Source organism: Sminthopsis crassicaudata, chromosome 3 (assembly GCF_048593235.1).
Source record: "Sminthopsis crassicaudata isolate SCR6 chromosome 3, ASM4859323v1, whole genome shotgun sequence".
NCBI classification, from domain to species: Eukaryota; Metazoa; Chordata; class Mammalia; order Dasyuromorphia; family Dasyuridae; genus Sminthopsis; species Sminthopsis crassicaudata.
In genome coordinates, this window is record NC_133619.1 from 451602657 (window position 1) to 451613164 (window position 10508).

General features: G+C 35.5%; 1 pseudogene; it reads right to left on the bottom strand.

The window, feature by feature from the left end:
* Window positions 1-7346: 7346 nt before the first annotated feature.
* Window positions 7347-9122, bottom strand: LOC141562921 (UDP-glucose 6-dehydrogenase pseudogene; annotated as a pseudogene).
* Between the last annotated feature and the right edge of the window lie 1386 nt (window positions 9123-10508).

Below are 10508 nucleotides of genomic sequence, written 5' to 3' on the forward strand. Positions count from 1 at the left end.
CCCAATGAATAAATTACCTCCTATGAAGAAAAACTCACATACTGTGAGACAAGATAGATTTGTGAATGTTTCCATGTATTTAATTTTTGTTCCAGTTTCCTCTTCTGAATTAAAAAAAAACTTATTGTTTCTACCAGTGATGTTTAAACATTTTTAATATGCACCCCTATAAATAAATATGTATATATGCACATATATTCATATATTTTCTACTTTTTGTTTACTGGTAATAAGATTAAAGACAAGGAATTTTTCCAGTGGCACAAATAGAATTACTGCTTTGGATGCTTGAGTAAGGATTAAGTAATAACTGTTCTGAGTTCCTGAAGTCTGACTCAGGAAGACTAAGTTTTGTAGATTGTGCAACCATAAGAGGAAGTGGAGTGAGTCTCCCAGGATATTAAGGATATAAGGTAAGTGAAGCTTTACTGTGGACAAGCCCCAAAATTGATTTTCTCAGGAAGGAAGATGTAACCAATTTTCATACCCTTTGACTCCTTATTTGATTTTTTTGGGATCAAACCACAGCTTTTAGTATTATGCCACTTTGAAATATCCTATACCATTAATTTGGTAATTACTTTGTGATAGCTAGAATATCTTTATCTTAAATGGTAATATTTGCATGTGTGTGTCTAACTTCACCAACCAAATTGTAGAAAGCTTGAAATTAGAGGTCACATCTCCAATCACTATTACATAAAGACATCAATGTGTGGAAGGGGAGACAGCCAGATATTGCAGTGGATAGAGGACTGGTCCCAGATTCAGGAGGAACTGAATTCAAATCTTGTCTCAGACATTTAACACTTACTAGCGTGTGACCCTAGCAAAGTCACAAAACCCCAATTGCCTAATGAAGAAAGAAAGGGAAGGAGGGAAGGAGGGAAGGAAAGAAGATATTGATGGCAAAAGCAGAAAGACAGATCAGGTCAGATTTGGAGATTTCAGTAGATGAACAAGAAGAAAATTAAGAAGATACGAACCTAATGTAAGAACCAATACAAATCCAGAGATCAAAGCAGAATCCTAGGAATCTATGGTTTACTATATAAACTATCAGATCAGAATTTGAACTCAGATCATCTGGTTCTGAATTCATAGTTATTTCATAACAAATTGTGCTGTGTAGCTTAATTACGAGGTTTCTAAACTTTCCAACACTCATTTTATAAACACCAAATTTGGAAATCCAAAGGAAATTTGATAGAGAGCAATTTTTTTACACTCATCCTAATAAATCAGCATTTCCTATGTATATTATTAATTTTTTAAAAAATATTTTTTCCAGCAAACTAGAAAAAAATTGAACATTTTAAGCCATATATATATGGGAGAAGAAAGAATAGTGGATAAAGGAGTTCACCTGGAGCCAAGAAGTTCTAGTTTTAAATTCTACTTTTGGCATTTAATAGCTGACTCAGGAAGCTCTCTAATAAATTATAATTAATAAAAGAAACAACTAATCAATTATATATAAATTGAAATATTTTCTCTACCAATGAAATTACATATACTGACTATTTTTACAAATTCATGTTTGGATGTATATTTTTTTCTCAATTACATGTAAACAAATATGTTTACATACATTTTTCAAAAATTTGAGTTCCAAACTCTCTCCCTTCTTTCCTTCGTACCTGCTTCTTGAGAAGTCATTTTGACATAGATTATACATGTGTACCCATGCAAAACATTTCCATATTAGCCATATTTCAAAAGAAATTACAAATGGGGTGGCTAAATGGAACAGTAAATAGAGTGTCGATCCTGAAGTCAATCAGAAGGAAGGACCTGAGTTCTAATGTGACCTCAGACACTTAATACTTACTTGCTATGTAGCCCTAGCATATAACAACCCCAATAGCTTCACCAAAAAAAAAAGAGAAGAATCAAAAGAAAATGCAGATAAAAAAATCCCAAGAAATAATAAAGAAAAAAATTTTTAAAGTATGCCTAAATCTCGGCATTCAGAATCTATCAGTTCTTTTTCTGAAGATAGAGAATTTTTTTTTATAATTCCTTCAGAATTGTCATAAATCATTTAATGGCTGAGAATAATTAAATCATTAACAGTTGCATAATTATTGTACAATATTGCTGTTAGTGTATACAATGCTCTCCTGCTTCTTCTCACTTTATTTTGTATCAGTGCATTTAAGCCCTACCTGCCATATTTTTCTGAAATCATCCCACTTTTCATATTTTATAGTTCAATCAGACTCTACCACAATCACATACCACAACTTGCTTCAGTCATTCCCCAATTGATTTTCATTCCATTCAATTTCCAATTCTTTGTCATCACAAAATGTCCCTTTACTTCTCTTTGATATATAGACCCAGGAGTGGAATTTCTGGGTCAAAAGAGATACATAATTTTATAGCCCTTTGGGGCATAGCTCCTAATCACTCTCCAGAATGGATGGATCACTTTAAAACTATACTAATAGTGAATCAACATTCCTCTTTTCCCACATTCTCTCCACATTTGTCTTTTTTTTTTTTTTGTCATACTAGCCAATATGATAGATATGAGATGGTACATCAGAGTTGTTTTAATTTGCATTTCACTAATCAGTACTAATTAAGAGCATTTTACATGACTATAGATAATTTTGATTTATTCTTCCAAATATTATCTGTTTATAATCTTTGACTACTTATCAATTGAAGAACAACTTGTGTAGAGGGCCACAGATAGTGGGGGAACTCTGTGTGAGGCATAAGATTCTTCAGCCTAGCCAGGGAACCTGCTGACATGTCTAGTTTGACTTTTCATCCCCCTTGGGGGTTTCTTGGCCTTCCTGAAAAGTCAGGAGGCATGATAACCTGTGTTATAATTAAAGCAGAGGTACACTAAGTGGCAAAGAGTCATCCACACACAATAGTAAGTTGTTTATGTGGTCCCGCACAATATATACTTATCACATACATAGTGTTGCTATAGTTATATAAAAGTATTAGGGTATATAAAGCTGAGGGAATTTGTAATAAACAAACTGCATGTTTGACCATCCACATGAGTTCCACCTCTTCACTCCTCTCCTAAGATCAAAGGCTCAGGCTGTCACCAAGATACTATAGTGAATTAGTTTAGACATTACAAATTTGTATTCTGATAAATTTGACTTGGTTCTCTATGTATTTGAGAAATTGGCCCTATATCAGAGAAACTTTATAAAAAAAAATTTCCTGCTCCCCTTCTAAACATGGCTTCATTGGTTTTGTTTGTGCAAAATCATTTAACTTGTTGTAATCACAATTATCTACTTTAAATCCCATAATGTTCTCTATCTCTTGTTTGGTCACAAATGTTTTCATTATTCATAAATATTACAGGTAAAATATTCCATACTCCCCTAATTTGATTATGATATCACTCTTTATGTCTAAATTGTGTACCCATTTTGACATATATCTCAGTATATCATACAAGATGTTGTTCCATACCTAATTTCTGTCAAACTGCTTTCCATTTTTCCCAGAAATTTTTATCAAATAGTGATTTTTCATCCCCAAATCTTGGTTTTGTGTGTGAGAAACACAAGATAATTATGGTTACTTACTTTTGTGTATACTATGTACATATATGGGTGTATCTAGAACTATAGTTTATTGACATAGGGAGTTCTCTAATGAGAAAACTCCCTCTACTAATGACTACTGGTATCTGATATGCAATTTATAGTTTTAGAGAGTTGCAAAGGGCCACTGTGGGGTTAAAAGACTTGCTAAGAATCATATAAGAGCCTACTAAAATTTTAGCTCAAAACTTGAACCCAGGTCATCATGATTTTGAAAACAACTCTCTAATAGTTATTAGGCTAGTTTCAAATTTGAATATGCTAGGTATGCATGTATGTATGTATTTCATTATATTTGCTACTATCTACATTCCTCCAATGACCAGCTCATAACAGGATACATTGTGTAAGTGAGTAAGTTTTAGAACAAGAATACTGGGTATTTTGCCTTTGACAGTTGCAAATACTCTGAAGTGTTTTACCTAAACTTTCAAGATGTCTCAACAGATCCTCAGTCTGAGAAAATTATGCCAAAATAACCTAGTACTATGTATATAAATTTCTCATTGAGTTTTGTGAGTAACCTAGTGAAGTGGCAGGATATACTTTCTTAAATGTATAAGTTATGTGATAACTTAGTTTAATATTTTCCTATAGCAAAAATAAATTATGACTAATTGTAGATGATTGTTAAATTTTCCCTATGTATAAGAAAAGATTTCCTAGAGGGGAAAAAAGTAGCTGGTGGCTGATTGCTTCTAACTCAGGGCACATATTAATACTAATTTCTTCATATTTCCTAAAGCACAGATCATCTTTCCTTTGGGTCAACCATTAGCAGGGATTGTCCTAAGATAATAGACTATGACTGGCAAGAACCTAAAAGATAGTCAACAACTATAGTGAATCAGATGTTAAGATCAAGAAATCACTGTGAAGGCAATGGAATTCAAGCCACAGGAGAAGTAACACAAGCCATAAGGTCTGATTCCAAGTTAAGGGCTGACAGAACTACATTACCACAATTTTCTTTTTATTGCTATTCAAATAAGGAAATGAAAGGAGTTGATAAATAGATTAAAAGAAGTCAGTAAGCATTAATAAAGAGCAGCAGACAAGAAGAAGGGCTTTTTCTCCTATCTTTTTTTGGTCATGCTAAAAGGTTAACATTAATGATAAGGTAAATAGAAAAATTAGGCAGTTGTTTAGAAAATTGAAGCAAAATGGTTCAATTTTATGAATAATTGATAAAAGAAAGTAGATAATTTGAATTATCCATATTTTTATATAATTACCTATTTAATATTGTTAATAGAGGCATAACACAAATATGTCCTGATTATATGGAAAATGAAAGAAGACAAAGTATGCATCATTGTGCTGATGAAAATAATGGAATAAAATTATTTTAATTCATCACTGATTTAATTAACACAATGTACTGGAAATGTGACTACATATGCATTCTAACTAGGGTTCCAATGTCAGCTTTACTACTTACTGGTTGTATGATTCTAGATGAGTCACTTTTTTCTGAACTTCTGTGTCTTAATTTCTTCATCTGCACAATAAAGATAGTAATATTTATACTATTCTGTAGTATTTTTGTGAGGAAAGCATCTTTTGAACTTTAAAAATTCTCTATGAATTTATTTCTAGAATTTCTGTTTTTCATTGTTCTTTTATTTACAAGTGTAATCTAATCAATTTAGGAAATTCTGGGTATGAAAATTCTCTTCACCAAGAGAGATTAACCACATATTTCCAACATGCCTGTAAGTTAGTTACCTGGAGAACCACCAACTATTTTCGCAGAGTCATGTTGATTATTGTCTTTTGTGTGTGAAGAAGACCAAAATTACATCACAATATTGAGATAAGGAGACAGGACAGCATCTTTAATGGCAGTTGATTAGATCACTGCAAGCTCAGAAGATTCTACCACAGGCTGCTCACAAACAGTTCATAAGAACATTTGAAGTGGACATGTCTCTAAATTTGTGTTTTTAGTATTTCTTTTGAGCTACTCCAATTCTGCTTTGCTCATAGAGCACAATGCTTTTTTTTTTTTTTAACATGAGCATGCCATGCTAGATACTGTGCCAGTATCTTTCATGTCTGTCTCATAACTTATTACAAAATTTTTCAGAGAGACTTGATAATATTATGGTTTTGTTTCTTTTGGCCTGTGTGAGCACTTGCCTTGTGAGAGTTTCCTATGAAATAGTCTTGTAGGCAAATGTACATTTGGTATTTGAACAGTGTGACTAACCCATCAGAGTTGTGCACACAATAGTAAAGTATGATTGCTTGACAGTTTATCTTGAAAAAGGACTTTAGTGCCCAGTACCTTATCTTCCTAGATGAGCCTTAGAACAATTCAAATGGAAGAGATTCAGTTTCCTGTCATAGTGTTTCACAGGCAATTAACAATGAGGTCAGCATATTGATTCTTCAGCTTGGTGAGCAGCCTAATAAATCTTCTACCCAATATTTTTCTTCAGATCCTCCCAAACACTCAATTCTGGAAACCTCATAGTAAACTGAGAATGGCATTCATGATTTCTCCATTTATTATAACTGATGGCTCCATATATGGATGACCATGTATGGTGGTGGCTGGAGGAGAACATGTTTTCTTGGCTTTAATTTTCAAGTCAAATTTAGCAAAGGAAACAAAGTTGATCAATCACCTTCAAAGGCTGTATTGAGTACACAATCCACTGCAAACAAAAATTACACACAATTTTTCCTAACCTTTTTTCTTGGCTTATAACCTTTTTAAATTAATAATTTGCCATCAGTACAGTAGCTGACTTTGAGGTCATTTTTATTCTTGTAGAAAGCTTCTTATTAGATCTCTAAAAACATCATGCTAAAAAGAAAAAGAGCAAGGACACAGGTATGATTTACTCCATTTGTGACTGGAAAAACATGAGAGCATCATCCATCATCCAGAATCCATGAAAATATGCCATCATGGAACTAGCATACAATACTATGAACTTCCCTGGGCAGCCAAATTTTGTCATTATCTTCCGCAAGCTCTCAAGACTGACAGTATAAAAGATCTTGGTCTATGTATGCATGCATATTGTATACACACTTCTATTCTGCTTTAGCATTTGTCCTAGAATTGCTGAACAACAAATATCCTTGTAGTCCTCAGCCCTTTATGAAGCCACACTGGCTGCTAGGTAGGTAACCATTTAGGACTCTGGTAATAATTTGTCAGCATTGACTAAGAGAGACAATTCCTTGTGATAGTCACAGGACAATATATTTCCTTTTCTTTTCTAGAGATGGACAATGGAAATATCCTTGAACTCCTGGAATAACTTCCTTTTACCATATAATCCAGAAGATTTCTGCCAGCTTTTATTTGAGCAGTGGACTCCTTCCTAAAAATTATCAAATGGAATAAAATCAGCATAGAATCAGCACCAAGCACTTTCCAACTCAGGGAAAACCTAATACCATTAAAAATATTTTCTTCGGTTATTTTCTTGAAGCTGAAGTATATGGCCAAGGATCTCTACATTGCTTGCTGATAGTCTGTCAAGAACTTTATGGAAGAATTCAGCTTATCTATCCTGGATCATGTTTTTATCATTAATCATCTTGGTTCCATCAGCACTGAGTAGTTGAGATGCACCATAAGTCTTTGACCCATAAACAGCCTTTTAGGTAGCATAAAACCTCTTTCGATCATTACTGTCAGCATCCAATTGGATTTCATCTGCCTTCTTTTTTTTATTTTAAAATAAGAAATCTGAAGTTTAATTTTTACAAAAATCGATACCATTAAGATCATACTTATTTCCCATTTGCTCATTCAACAACTGACAAAATATTATAAAAATATAGAGAAAATAGATCTACATTTAAGATGACTAGGTATGCTACCAGCCATGTAGCTTTTAAAAACTTGATTTGAATCACTAAAAAAATAAGTTTTGTTTCCTTAAAAACACTTCATTGGTTTGCTATTTAACATAATATGGGTATTCAGGATTCTGCAATACTAAAAATACAGCAACGACATGACCTAGACTCTTGGTTTCTTGTTTGGCGGGTCCTGGAGACTGAACTTTGGAATTTCACATGAAGGTGCGTATGGAATTCTCTTTGAAGATACCTTCTTGCCAATTGTTTCAATCTGGAAGCCAATGGTTTGTAACTCGTTGTGAAGGTCATCGAGGACTTGTCGACCATCAAAGATAAAGGCTGGCTTCAGCATTTTTTTTTTTTTTTGTGAATACGTTCATAATCCAATTCCTTGAACAAATCCCATTCAGTACAAATGACAACAGCGTGGGCTCCATCACATGCTTCGTATGGATCCTTTGTAATGGTCACCAGTCGGGACACTTGGTCATCCTCTGAAACACCAGGATGGGAGAGATCTACAACTATTTGTTCCCTTGGTACTTTAGGATCATAAATATGGAGATGTGCACCTTCATCCATCAAATATTTGCTTATGTAGATACTAGAGGATTCTCTTGTGTCTCCAGTGTCCTTTTTGAATGCAAACCCAAAATAGCTATCTTCTTGTCAGTGACTGTATTAAACAGACTGTCTATAATCCGGGAAGCAAATCTTCTTCTCTGGTAGTCATTCATATCTATTACCTGTTGCCAATAACGAGCTACTTCAGGCAAATTCAGAGCTTCACAAAGATAAACCAAATTTAAAACATCTTTCTGGAAACAGCTCCCACCAAAGCCAATGCTGGCTTTCAGAAACTTATTTCCAATTCTCTGGTCCATCCCAATGGCTGTTGCCACCTCTTCTACATCAGCTCCCATTGCTTCACATAGGGCACTGATAGAGTTAATGCTGCTAATTCTCTGGGCAAGAAAAGCATTAGCTGCCAACTTAGAAAGCTCTGAAGACCAGGTGTTGGTTGTGAGGATCTTTTCTTTGGGAACCCAGTGTTAGTAGACAGCAGAAAGGGCACGCAAGGCCTTCTGCCCCTCGGGGGTTTCATCGCCACCAATCAGTACCCAATCAGGGTTCCTTAGGTCCTTGATTGCTGTATCCTCTGCCAAGAATTCGGGATTGGAGAGCACCTGTAAATTCAAGTTAGGTTTTGTGTTTGCATCAAATGTTCTCTGTATACTTTCTGCTGCCCTGACTGGAACAGTGCTTTTCTCAGTCACAATTTTGTACCCATTGGAGTTCTGTACAATCCGTCTGGCACAAGCTTCGCTATACTTCAGATCGGCGGCCCGACCTTTTCCCATTCCATAAGTCTTTGTTGGTGTGTTAACAGAAAAAAACACAAGATCAGCATCTCTGATTGCAGCATCAATGTCAGTAGAAAAAAAGAGATTCTTCCCCCGACAGGATTCAACTACTTCTTTAAGTCCTGGCTCATAAATTGGGAGTGTGGTTGAAATCCAAGCATTGATTCTAGATTCATTAACATCAACAACTGTGACCCTAATTTCAGGGCACATATGTGCAATGACACTACACGTAGGTCCTCCAACATAGCCTGCTCCAATGCAACAGATCTTCTTGATTTCAAACATGATTATACCAGAGGCGGCGTTCCGGACGTTTCTGGGGGTGGTGGTGCAGCGGCGGCGTCCTCGGCATGGACACACCGGGGCGGCGGTTGCTCGGTTCCCTCAGCCTCCCACAGCTGCAGACTCCTGAGCTGGCGCACCGGCCCGGCCCGGGAATTTAAAGGCTCGTGCCCGGAGCCGGGGGCCGCCTCCCAGCCCCGCCGCCCGCCCCTCCTTGGCCCTCCCCCGCGGCCGCTGCAGCCATTACCCGCGGCCGCTGCAGCCATTACCTCATCTGCCTTCTTATTAAATTCAAGAACACTATGTCTCTCTAAGCTTTGCTTGTACTTTATTTTGATGGAGTTTAAACTCTGTCTTTTTAGAGATAAACTATCCTACTGGAAAATCCTTTATTTTTTTCTTAGTAGCTTCTGAATTTTCTAATCATTTCTGTCAAACCAATTTATGTTTGAGAATATTATATGCTAGGTGAATAAATACCGTACTATAGATTAAATTTCTAAAAGCTGCCCAATGTTTTTTCAGATCCACTATTGCTAACCATGTGTTCATTCAATTACAAGATAACAACTAACTCTTCACCCATGAAGAAGTGCTCTAATCTGTTTAAATTGAGCCTTCTGGTAGTCATCTTGGCTTGGGGACAGCACTTTTGCTTAATATGAATTTTCAGCTTTTGGACAGGATAAGTCTATGATTGGTCCAGCACTCTACACTACATATCACATTAGTCACTCATATCCTGTCTCTTTTACTTATAATGAATGACATAGTTTGTTAAAAACCAATATTTGTTTCAAGGGAACACATGTAGTTTTATTGCATTTAGGTAAACAGAAAACAGTGTTAGTAATGAATGGCATGAGATGTACAACCTTTGCTGTTCCTGCTTTAGATTTCATTCATCCCAATAACTCCCTGCCATGTCTGATACTCTGTGTCTACTCTGCACTTAATGTCATCCAGAACTAAAAATTTGTCCTATTTTTTCACATTGATCTTCAGGTCTTCATATTTTTTCTTTGATCTCATTATGATTTTTCATGATGGGAGCATACACATTGATGATGGTTGCACATGGCACTTTTCTGAAAGTGAAAATTGTATTGCCATAAGCCTGTCACTCAATACTACTGCAAGTAACACAGACTTGTTGATTATATACTTTTGATTGCAAAATATACTAGCTTCACAGTGCTCTTGTCACTGTGATCACTATAGAAATAATGTATAAGCAGCCCCGACTTCTGTAAGCTGTTCTTTGTTTGGAAGCCTTGTTTCACTCATAGTTGTTATTTGGATGTGTTATCTCCTCAGTTCTTGTGCAACAAGCATTGTTCATCTTTCAATTTCATGTTATCTATAAGCAGGTACACATTCCTTGTACCAGTGGTGAATGGAATAATCTTTGCCAAGGCTTTTGCACTTTTTTATTTATCAACCA